General features: G+C 35.9%; 1 long non-coding RNA gene across 1 annotated transcript; it reads right to left on the bottom strand.

Annotated features, from left to right (window-relative positions):
• Positions 1 to 437: 437 nt before the first annotated feature.
• LOC118688594 (uncharacterized) lies at positions 438 to 12,974 on the bottom strand. The gene is made up of 3 exons (XR_004980482.1): positions 12,790 to 12,974; positions 9,440 to 9,604; positions 438 to 1,273 (listed from the first exon to the last, which is right to left on the bottom strand). It is a non-coding gene; the product is annotated as an uncharacterized LOC118688594 (long non-coding RNA).
• Between the last annotated feature and the right edge of the window lie 251 nt (positions 12,975 to 13,225).

Here is a 13,225-nt window from a genome sequence, read left to right as displayed (position 1 = left end):
CAAAGGGTGTGGAGCTCTTGCTCCAGCTGACTCCTGACGGGCGAAGGTCACACAACGTTTCAACAGGGAGATGGAGATCCCAGTGTAAGTACTGGATCTAGAGTGGATCACAAAGGGGTAGCAGTTTGTATAGATGGGAACAAGAAAAATCCAGAAAATCTGGATCAGCTATTCCAGCTCAAAGAAGACCTCAACCTGGTTGGAAGTCCTTAAGATGTCTGTCGCTCTGCAGAACTGGGCCCATGCTTCTCATAAAAAAATTTCTCCCTTGTGTCCAATCTAAATATAACCCTCTTCCCTCTGGACCCACTCTAAGAGATCCATGTCTTTCATCTTGTTAGGACTCCAGAGCTGAATGCAGCTCTCCAAGTGGAGTTTCACAAGAGCAGGAACAGTGGGGCAGAATCCCCTTCCTTGCCCTGACAGCCACACCACTTTTGATGCAGTCCAGGACAGGGCTGGAAGTGCAGATTGCCAACTCATAACCAATTTCTCACCCACCAGTCCTCCTCAGGACTGCTCTCAATCCATTCATCCCCAGTTCATGCTTTAATGGGGATTACCCTGACCCAGATACTGGACCTTTCACTTGGCCTTGTTGAGCTCCGTGAGAATCACCTGGGCGCAGTCCTCAGTATTGTCAAGGTTCCTCTGGATGGCATTCCTCATGTATCAACTGTACTACTCACTGTCATCTGTAAACTTGCTGAGGTTGCACTTGACTCCACTATATATGTCGTTGATGGGGATATTAAATGGCTTTTGTCCCAGTACAGAACTCTTGAGTGAGACCACTCATTTCTGGTTTTCATTTGGATTTTGAACCTGTGACTGCAACTCTGCATTGGACCATCCAGGCCAATTCCTTCTGCATATGACAGTTCATCTATCAAACCTTTATCTTCAATTTAGTGGCAAGATTATTGTGGGAGACCATATCAAAGTTCTTACAAATGTCCAGCTAGATAACATCAGGCACAATTTGCCCTTGATGAAGCCATACTGGCTGTTTCTAATCACTCCTTCATCTTCCATATGTTTTGACATAACTTCCAGGAAGTTCTGTTCCATTATCCTGCTACATACTGAGATGACACTGACAGGTCAGTAATTCCCAGCATCCTCCTTTTTAAAAATGGGTGCGATATTTCCTTTTTTCCAGTCACTGAGGCTTTGCTTTTGTAGGATGCACCTACAAATTCTGAGGAAATCGATGTCATTCTGATGCCAATCTCAATTACTTTTGAAGGGTCATGATGATCAGTGGAGATTCCTTAGGGGATGGAAGAAAGCAAAGGTCACCCCTGCGTTCAAGAAAGGTAAGTAGGGTTCAGAGAACTACAATTCAGTCAGCTGCACCTAAGTCTTGGAGAATGCAATGGAGAAAATAGCCCTGGAAACCTTTTTTAAATGTGTTAAAGAAAAGTGATAGGATTGGTCAGCATGGATTTACAACAGGGAAGTCATGCCTGATCAACCTTGTAGCCTTCACAACAAAAGGACTAGCTCAACTCAGGGAGGGAAAGGGGGAGCAGGGGGCAGTGAGAGAAGTGGCTGTTGTTTATTCCAACTTCCGTAAGGTTTTCAAGACTGTCTGCCATATCACCTTCATAGACAAAATGAGGAAGTATGGAAAAGATAAGTGGAACGTAGTGTGCACTGAAAACTGGTGGAACCACTAGTCTCTGAGGGCTGTGGTCAGTGCCATGAAGTCCAGCTGTAAATCATTCTGCAGTGTGTCTCTAGCTCAAGGAAATTTGTATGCATGAGAGTGGCACATTTATGATAAAATAATTTCTAATCATGAGTGTTTTAAACACAAGTGTCTCCAAGATTCCTTCAGAAAGAAAAGTACTAGTGTCAAGTAAACATTAATTCAAAACAATGTAGATCTTTATCTATAGCCTTTCTCAGACATTCCTTTGAGCCTTTTTTTTCCAGTTAGAAATATCTTTCTAATAGTATGTGAAAATGAAACTTATCCAGAGAGACAGACATCAGGTTCAGGCTCTAGATTTTCTGTAATTCAGTTTGAAAATAAATGTCATTAGAGAGTACACGTACTTATCAGTGAGCTTTAATGTTATCTTTTTTTGGTTTATCACAAATTGCAGAATCCCAAAAGAAGTTTTATGAACATTATGTTACCCCCAACAGTGTAAATACATGGTTAGTTACACCTACACATGGCTTTCATACATCCTTAAGACCTTCAAAGTAAATAAGGTTTAATTTTGAAATACGGATGGTCAAAGATAGAGCTCTGAGTAACTTGGTCAGTTGAAAAATTGCCCTGTCCACAGCAGGGAGGTGGGAACTAGATGATCTTTAGGTGCCTTCCAATCCAGGCTATTCTATGAATATGATTCTATGAAATAAAACAAAAGCAACTATCTGGGCAACATACAAGAAAAACAGAGTTCATGCTGATGCAAAGCAACTGTAAAACATAGTTCATTTAAGCATTTTCTTTTTTAAGATACAATGAGTCAAAAAAAATACCCGAAGAGAAGGGTAAGGAAATGCAATGCAATGAACAAGAAGGGTAATACAGCTGAGAGGCTAAGTGGATCAAATCATAAAGACTAGTGGAAAGGAGGAAGAAAGACAGAAAAAGAAAAGGGAAAGATGATCTGCATAGGGATTCCATCAACCAATTGTGTAGAAGAGCAAATCTAGCAGCTCTGGGCCACCATCTCTGGGCTCAGCTCTGTCATTCTTCATTAATGGATTCTGAGATCCAAGTTTCTGCTGTAAGTAATTGCTATGTATTTCCAAAATTATAACAGCCAGTGCTAATTCTCTCTGTGGTGAAGGTAACTATTGCCCTTGAGTATAGAATGATCTAGGAAATGAGTTATCATTCAAATGCTCAGAAGAGGGGATATGATGCTAGCAGAGAAACAGACACTGGCATGTGCAGCAGTCATGGGTAATGCTTCATTTACTTCAATAGCTCTCTTTTTCCCTCCCTCTCCTTCCAAACTCCTTCCCAGTTACTGATTATTGCTGCACTGAGGTGAATTAGTGGTGCTTTAAAAAGAAGGGGAAAACAGCATAGTAAACCATCTAGAATGCAAAATATGAGATAAATATACAGCATTGAAAAATAAAATTGCTAAATTAATAAATTAAAAGCATGAACCTAAAATATTAACACTTACTCTTCTGCTACATCTGTGACTTAACAGTACTAGCAGTACATAGTACAGTCTTTCTTTCAAATGAAAAATTTAATTAATTACTGATTTTAAAAAGAGTGTGAAAACACTGTATGCATACATACAAAGAGATGAAGAGAGGGAAATTTAAAAAAAATTGTTTAACATAACCCCAGTTAAAATTTACATTTATAAAATGCTTCTGTATCAGGGTGGCATCTCTGCCCTCAGCAGGGGATGGAAAATAAAAAAAATTAAGGTCCCTTCCAGCCCATCATCCTATAAGTCTATGAATGTTTGCATCTATGTAATACCTATTACATACTTAATATTTTATTTGGGGTAGAATAGTCACATGGGGAAAAATCAAATATTGAATATAAATTCATTGAAGTTGGAGTTATAACTAGGTATACCTTGTGGTATATGAACAACAGATATATTTTTATTAATTTATTAAGCAATTATTCTACTGTCATTTGTTCTAGAGCAAAACATGCAATTTAGCTCAGAGTAGCTTCAGTCACTGCAAAGCTGATTTCTTTAACAGGAATCTAAATTAAAATGGTTGCCTGATGTATGGATCAAATGTACCCTCATGTCACAACCAACAAAAGGATGTGACACAGTGATTGGTCCTTTTGACTGCTTTGAGCCATACACAGAGCTGATATGTTCAGTCAAGGAAATCATGTTAAATCCAGTGTAGAGCTACAACTCCAGATTTCATGTATGGCAGACATAAAGGCCAACGCGTCCTGCTTTGATCTGCTGATCCTTCTCTACTGGATTGAATTATTTACTAATGTAAATTTAGTCCATAATTCTGGTACTTTGCATTCAAATTCCTGTCATTGATGGATTTTTTGTAACAAGGACTGTTCCAACTAAAATTCTTACTACGCACAAATTACTCTTTTTTTTTTTGCCCCCAAATCAACTGTTTAACTTCTCAGATCCACTCTAGAATTTATCTCTGAAGAAACACACCTCTCAATCTTTTTGTGTCAGCAGGAGCTGAACTCCTTGTGATCCTTTGAATGCTCCAATGTTCAACTCAATGTATCTTCATTGGTCCAAACTGGTTTTGACCAGTCTCATCTCTTAGTATATTCTAGAAGAAATATCCAATTTTCATACTAAATGAAAGTGAATTCATTCATTATTTTTGACACAACATCCTTGACAGCAGGCCCCCTCAGTGTGGGATGGAATCAGAGAACCTGTGCAGTAGGAGCCAGAACACAGCAGAGGAATACTGCCCCCAGTTTAGACAGCTTGGTAAGACGAAACTTTGATTTCCTTGCTCTATTAAATCTCCTAGAACTATCAAGCTGGATTTGTTGTGTCTGTATACTTCTCCCTAATCTTCTTTGACACAATTCTCTTTCTCTTCATATCTATTCACTGTTATTCCCCATCCTCGCTCATATTGTCACCAACAGGTGGACAAATCAAGTAAACCTCGGAAACATGTTCACTGTAGCAGAAAACAAAAGCATCCACATCAAAAAAATAAAAGGAGAAAAGAAAAAAAAATGTACATTGAATTGCAGTTTCATTAATGCACTCAGCCTTTAGCTGAGATTTCGTGAGGTAAATGGCCCAAATCAGGCTACAAAGTCATTTGAAAAATGCATATATATCTTAAGGCTGTGTATGGTATTTGGCTTTAGAACAATTATTGGAGAATTCAATTAATTTTGCAGAGTACTTTATGCTGATCTGTACATGTCATAAAAGAGAACTTCAGGCAAAAATAATGCTGTCTTTTGGCATGAACATTGCAAAGTAAAGCAAAGTCTCCTGGGACAATCTCTACTGCTAGCATTTCCTGTAGCACCTTGGGGGGTTGGAGGGGAGGCAAAGGTGGGAGGGATTGTGTTGTTAGCACGGAATACCTTTCAACTCTACAATTACATTTGAGTAATGGCTCTTGAGTAGCCATTTCAGGGTAGGATACTTAAGCATAAGGACAGCTGGTATATGGTCAATTGAAAAAACAAAGAACTGTGTGGGTGCATTGACAAGTTAAAACCAATTATGTTGTCATCAACACTTTGTAATTCAATATTGTAATGTTCTGAATTACACAAAGTAAAATAACTTTGTATAAAATTCCTTTTTGCAGGATCTTAGGGAAAGTTCTGAATACAGTTCAATTCAAATAATCTGAAGGGCAAGATAACATAAATGAACAAGACTGGTATTCCTAAATTACTAGTTTTGTCTAGTGAATGTAGTGAAGGGGCAAGAGATCTGAGATCTTAGAACAGAGATATTCTTAAACCTCACTTGTACCCACTGAGTAAAATATAGACAAGTCCAAGTGCATCAGTAAATCTCTCTTAACAAATCCATTCTGCAGCTGGATGAAGCCATGACATGGCAAACTACCAGAACCCAATAATGTCTCTCTCTAAATTAAATTAAGAACTCATTTTTCATTAAAAAAAACAAACCTACAAGGCGCTAATGAGCAGAAAGAAGATAAGGGCTCAATGTTTTTGTCTCCTTCTATAAACCTTCTTCAGTTCAGTGTGAGGACAAAGGAACATTTTGCTGCACAGTTATCAGCATCTCTAATATATGCCTTCACCCACTCAAGGAATCCATTTCAGATTTTGGGAAGGATTTAGTTGCCTAAACATTAGTGTCTAATGACTTGACGCACTCCAAGGAAGCAAAGATGTATCCATAAGGACAACAGATCCCACACTGGACTTAAGAGGGAATTGTGTCTTTCAGTAACAACAGCTGGGAGCCAGGCAGGACAGCCTACTGCCTCTCATGAGCAAAAGCTTACATACAGAACTCAAGTGCATAAAGCTATCAAGGTATTTCTATCTAGCCTGACTCTGTCAGACACACAGAGCTTAATGATAGGTCTGATGAGTAGGTCTGAAGGACAGTAAGCATGAAATCATCTCAAAGAAGGAATTTCCTTCCCATCCTCCTTTCTCCTTCAGCAAAGGGCTGTTGGCACTGTTAAATTCTGTTGATATTTAATAAAAGCTAACATCTGTGCCTTGCTTGCCTGCAATTACAGAGCTTCATCCTAAGGCCACTTTGGAGCTTCTTACAAGCACTGATGCTTGAAGCACAGCTATAACAAAAGAATGGACTGACAGTGTTTTTCTGCCTCTAGCTACCTTCATTTGTTCTTTTTTATTTTTATCTGCCTCATATTTGCCTTATATTTTGGTTGGCCACCCTAAATGACCAGCCTGAAGCAATGGCACCCCTGTAGGAGACGATTTGATCGATCCTCTTTTTATGCAAGGCCTCCCAGGAGCAAAAAATATCAGTGAAGGATGCTTCCATGCCCCAATTACATGCAAAAACACATCACCACAGCTATAACACTGTCAAATCTGCTGAATTGGCTGGAGAGAATTATAGGGATGCTTTGTCTATAAGCCATGATAGATAATGTGAAAGTACAGCTTAGAACTGTTAACAATGAACTCATTATGAGAAGGTTATCTCACAATTTCTCTATAAAACTTCTTTAGGGTTAAAATTCACTTCAGATCATGTTCAACATCTGTCAGCAAGAGGCAGAAGCTGGAGAAAAAAACATCCAATTTTAGCCATTCTTACCTCTCTACAAGTATTGTGGAACTGCTGGATGACTAAGAATAACTGATTTAGAACCTCACATTTAGAAAGAAGACAATATGCAATAAGATAATAGAGAGAGGAAGAAAAAGTGCAAAAGGAAAATAAAACAGCTCAACTGACATCTGAGTTTTATTGAATGAGGCATGCTTTCACCATCTAGTGAGCATTTCCTACTCACTTAAATTCAAATGTTTCTTGATTTTCCAGCTCTAAATATTCCAGTTTATCTGCAGCTCAAATGTTGGCCTTTCCTGAATCATCATGGTTAGTGATGATTCTTTTTATAGATCTTTATTAAATTAGACTTCATGTAAACAAAATATTGAAGCCTATTTTGTTACATAATCAACTATAGATATAACATAGAATTTCTTAAAACTACTGTACATTAAAGCAGTTGATATATATCCCTAGTTCTATACCTTTTATGTGCAATTTTTTAACATGCCTATATATTCACATATACTATGCTTTTTTTTGCAGACTTTATGTAGGAAATTGTGAAGTTGGGTTAAATTTAAATGAACTTTGGTAGATAAGTTTCTGAAGTTATGTTGGACTGTATTAATATAAATTAAAGAACTTGGTTTTCTCCATTTTGTCTGAGAGTCATCCATGACATGATGGTCATAATGCTGTGAAAATTAATATTTTCAAAACAAGGCCTTTCCAAAGTATTCAGGCAGAAAAATGGTAGTACATTTGACAATTATGAAATTTTTGGTTTTGACTTCTATTCTATAAACTGGCCTGTACAATATCAAGAAACATTATTGATCCAGCTAAGAAATGTATATATAATTTTCTCTGCAAACATACAGATAACTGCTTTTTTTTTTCTGCTTTACTGCAAGATGTTACTCTGGGGAGATGTCTGATATTCCCATCACACTAGTCAAAGCCAGGCTTAATGCTAGTTATTGCAAGCAAGAGAAATAGGCTACTTGCATGCCAAGAATATAAGTTAGATCCAACACTCTCTGAAACACAGCAGATTTTTCCCCTTTTCCCCTAAGGACCTCCAGGTTATTCAGCAAATGGAGCTGAACCACTGTACCATTTTTCAGTCAGTGTGAAATAGGCCCTAAATGGAAAAGCAGTCAGGCTGTGACACACAACTTCAGACACTGATTTGTCATCCAGCTCAATGAAATGCTTTACTGAAGAGCACTGAGAAAGTAAATTTCTTTTTATATTCATATCTGCAATTAATTACAAATTCAGTCTCACCACCAAAAAAACCCCAGAAGAGACAATCACTACTGATGAGCACTGGGTCAAAGAAAAACTGAGCACATAATACATCTGAATTATTCTCTTTAATTGAACTTACTTCTTAACAGCAACAAATAAAATCTCCTTTCTCTGCTCATAAAAAGCATTTATGTCTGCATCTTCAAGCCCTAGTTTCACTCAGGACTACATCAGTAGGTCCATTTTTTGTAAATTTGAATTTGATTATAATGTAATTTATATATTTTTTGAGTAACTATTATCATTTTTATGACCTAGACACCCTCTTATAAAAGTCAGAACTATAGAATACCTGTAAAGAACCAGTAGGGACTTTTCTTCTTATTATTTTTAATTAAATACAACACCAAGTCACTCATTCTAACCCTTCTGAAATCAGTAATTCTTCCTCAGAAAATATGGCTTCCTAATATACAGGATGAGCTGGACTCCCAAAACCTTTTTTATATCTAAAATGTCAGAAGGTAGGTCCATCTCTTTGAATAGTAAGGCTGGAAACTAGAGCTCTATGCCACTGGAAAGGATCAGTTTCCCAGTTTCTAACTTTGGAGCATCCCAAGATACTGGATGTTAATGTCATGACATTTTAGATATAGAGAAACTTTTAAGCTATATTTAGAGATTTCAAAGGCTCTCTCTGTAACCTTCACACAAGTGGACCCCAGTAAACAGGGAATCTAACTTTATCTGAACAGTATGAGATAATCCATAAACATACTTTAATGCTTTGATATGTGCCTACAATAGTTCATTTCTAACATATGTGGCATGTACAGAAAATATGATTATATGATTATACATGAAAGGTTTTACCACCATAAATGTAGGTCATCCAGAACAAATCAAACTGATAGCAAAAGTTTTCAGAAAAGGTAGCCTAAAGTGAAAATTTTCAGTCCGGGCTTCGAGTACTCAAGAACAAGTCAGCTTTTTTTACTTGTTTGGTTTTTGTTTACCACAGAGCTAATATATCTCTTTACAGTTGCAAATTTTTCATTGCAGAGAAACTGTAGAGACTATAATATGGCATTTGTTCCCACCCTCCATGAAACTTTTGAGATCCTTACTTCAGAACAAGTGGTTCTACACAAAAAAAAAAAAACACAGCAACCAACCAAACAAACAAAAACTATTGATGAAGAAATAAAGAAATATAGGAGTTTGTATAACATTTTGTATTGTCTTCTGCTGTACAGCTGTGTATTTTTTCAACAGTATATCTTAAACTGAATTTAGAAATACACATGATTTTAGAAGGTGGAGAGACAGGACCCTTGGGCCATTTTGCTTACAATTTTATTTTAAAATAAATTCGTGGGCTTTTTAAAGCCTACAAGTGTTGGATTTTATTTGATAGATATTCTTCATCATCTTCACAGAACTTATATAGTACCTCTTACCTAATTATAAAATAGGTTCCATCCACAAAGAATGAAATTTAGCAAAATAGGAATAGCCTAATAGTCATTTTGGTTACCAATATTTGTAAGGGGGTTACATTTAGGACAGATTCTCCTGTATTCTTCTCCTTGTTGCTGGGAACAATCATTTATTCATTTTTCAGGCTAGAAAGAAAAAAATACTATGTTACATATTTCCTTAGATTAACGTTATTTCTATGTGACAAATTCCCACCACAAATCTCTTAAGATTTGGTTCTTTATGAATTAAAGAATAAACCATGGTCAAATACCCTGCTACCTGATGAAATTATATGCAAAGCAGTAACGAATTTTCATTAGTTTGAAAGAACAAATCAAGCATGCTTTATTTCTTCCTTTTCCTCTACAAATATTACAGAGTCATCAATATGCAGGCCTATCATAAGATACATGTTACATTATAAATGCTATTACTCAGCAGAATGCTTAAAATTTAGGAAGCAGACCTCCCAGAAATTCAGCAGTTTAGAGATTGTCTTGAAAAGCACTGCAAAAGTAGATGTTCACGCACAACCAGTTTTCCCATAAATGAGGTTAATTTGTGTTAGCAAACTGTCAAAGAACCTGTCATATTCCATTGTCTTCCCAAGTATAAAAAAGTTAAAAATATTACAAGACTGAAATAATACCCCACAGGAATCCTGGGCAGCAAAGAAAATCAGCTGGTTTTTAGCTTCATAATTTTAAGTTACATTTACATCTGATTTTCAGGAGTAACTTTTTTCTTGATTATACATTTTGAAGAATCATGTTCTCTATTTTTGTTTCCATAGCATTCTCTTTAAAATTGCTTTAATAATAACAATAGTTCTGTAGAACTATTTGACCCCGTACAAATGTAAGGTCAAATGTTTCACTCCAGTAAAAACGTGAACTAGTAATTTGATGCTTTTTGTTCTGTAAATTTTTAATGGGAAGAAAAAAAAAAACCAGATAGAATTTCACACATTTGTGAAAATGAATACATCATGCAACCAGTAATAAGTGTTAGTTAAACTCAAATCTTTAGAAAACCAATATGTACTGGAGGTGTTCAGGAAAGAACGTGTATGTGTTGTAGTACCACAGGGCTAATTATTGATACTAATTTTTTGATTTTAGAAGTTTAAAGTATAGACTTTATTTCTAACAAATTTTAGGAGAAGATGGTAATTGAAAGACATATTCTAGAGAAATAAGAATTAAAAGTAATCTGACACATTAACACAGGAGAGCAGTTGAAAAAGAGCTTAAAGCCAGCACTCACAATTTACTAGGAAATGCCATACTTGGTGTGATAACATGGAATTCAATGTATCTTAATATGAGACAAATTGTGGCTTGACACTGCTTTCAACCTGGTTTTCAAAATAATTGCTTTGATCTCCTAGAACTTGAGTGAGCACAGAGACAGCAAATGTGAAATATGTACCTGTTCTCTCAAAGTTTAACAAAAATATTCAGCAAACAGGGTTAAATTTTATAACTATGGTGCTTTATGGAAGATGTATTTACTATCCCAAGTATAAGAAATAGAGAGTTTAGCCTATTTTTTCCTCCCTTTCTCACAAAAAAAAGTGTTTTATTAAATGCTTGATGTTATTATAACAGACTGTGTAGATATTTGCACACTTTTCCACTAAAACACTTCACAATTGCTTCTTTGTAAGTAACCCCTGAACACAGCACACGCATGCTAAAATCATTTGTATTTGTTTTTGTATCACTGAAAGCAAAAAGATATCTTTACTGTGCAAAATTATTGAATCCAAGTAATGAGTCTCTAGTACATGGGAGGAGATATAGGGGAAAATAACATTGAATTCAGATATTACCACAGGGAGTAAATTGTCTTATCATGCCTTTGGACTGCATTTTTCTCTGACAGGTACATTAACCAATAGTTTAGCTTAGTTCCAGTTTTCCAAAGAGGCATTTGAAAAGCTTGATAAGTACAGTGTCCTTTCAAGACTGAGTCTTCTCATGCATCAAGCACCAGGAAAGTCTTCAAAAATCGCTGTCTACTGGTTAGCATTCATTAGTGACATTTACAATTTCACATGCCCAGACCTAATTCTTATAATTTCCTACAAAGTTCAAATAACTTGAACTCTTATTGATTACAGACCACTCAGCATTTTTCAAGTCAGACAGGGACACGAACATGCAACCACATGAACCATTTATCTAGACAAAGAAATTGAACGAGTGCAAACTGTGAATTTAAAATATGGCAGCTGTGTCTGCATAACTCTTATATGTAGAACTATTTTTCTGAATAAAATGTGTTTATACATGTGCATACACACACACAAAAATAGCAATATCTAGATAGTTTGGAATGGGATTAGGATCTGGAATAGGAGACTTCACACAAGTCTTTATATTGACCTGCTTCAGCTTACTCTGCCACCATTATTAGCAATATATCTAGAAATCCTTCAATGAAAGCAGATCTTTATGATGAAGCAATATTTCTGGAAGATTTCTAAATGGTGGAGATGCCAATCACATGAAAAAAATGCAGTATATTAATCCTTTGGTGTAGTTTCTATTGAAAAATACAGCCTCTGAAATAAAGTTTTAAGACTCTGATTTAGAGATAAAAAGAATTAGTGGATGAAAAAATTCAAATGTATCTTTTATTGAGCTTATATTGGGACATATCCTTTCCTTTTTCCAAAGTAATTTCATCTATTTACAAACAAAAAACTGAAACAAGTGCATCCCTTTTTGTCTACATGAATGCACACTGTCCATAAACAATGCAGACTTATCCTCTAGCAAATATTTTCTCTATAGTATATTTGTTTCCATTTATTGCATTAAGAGTAAAAGCAAAAGTATTTAAATATCCATTTTTTGTTTTCCTTCATTAATGTTTCGCAAACTGCTAATTGGAAAAGATACTTCATATAAATTATTAGCTTTTATATCTGCTTTAACACTTGAAAGGTTACAGCAATAGGAAAAGGAAGAGCTTTAATTAAAGAATGAATTATTGAATACTCCATTTTAATTGATGTAGCCTTCTGCTATTATTTTGTGTGTTTATAGATATTTTCTGTGATTCTGTAATCAAGATCACACACACAAAGAAGTCTTTAACTACTAAGGCTAAAAAATGAAGGGTGCTGATCACATTCAGCCATTTAAGTTCAAAAATCATGTGAAGTATGGTTTCCATGGCAACAAGTCACTAATTGCTAGCAGAAAATAAAATAAAAATCAACCTTGACAGAATTTAGACGTGACATGGCAGGTGAAAAACCTTCCAAATAGTTATATGACAATTTTCATGTATGATGAAGAAATACAAGCAACCCCACCTTCTGAGACATGGTGAAAACACTGAGTTCCAGGGTTATTTTGGATTTGGCAGAGCTGGCTGCATACAGTAGTCATTGTGCATTACACTTGGTAGTCAACACCTATCTTCAGTAACAGATAAGAAGAGATGTTTGTCATGAGGTGATGAAGGATTTTTGCATCCTTGGGCTACATATCAACACAGGAAAATGCTGTGGAAAATGTATCAAATAAAGAAATAACACAAACAACAAAATTTTAGCATAAATTCACAGGGTAAGAAGAAAAACATTAAAGGAGAGCAGAGGGGGAAGAAAGGAGCTATAGTCATACATACCACCCATGCTAACTTATTAGTAAGTGTTTCAGACACCTCCAGCTTGCAGACAGAAAGAGTCTTTTGAGACTAGGGAAAACTACTTGGGAAGTACAATGATGCCATTCAAAATTTACTGA

This window comes from Molothrus ater, chromosome 2 (genome assembly GCF_012460135.2).
Source record: "Molothrus ater isolate BHLD 08-10-18 breed brown headed cowbird chromosome 2, BPBGC_Mater_1.1, whole genome shotgun sequence".
NCBI classification, from domain to species: domain Eukaryota; kingdom Metazoa; phylum Chordata; class Aves; order Passeriformes; family Icteridae; genus Molothrus; species Molothrus ater.
Note: the sequence above shows the minus strand (reverse complement) of the source record. Positions and strands in the feature narration are given on the sequence as shown.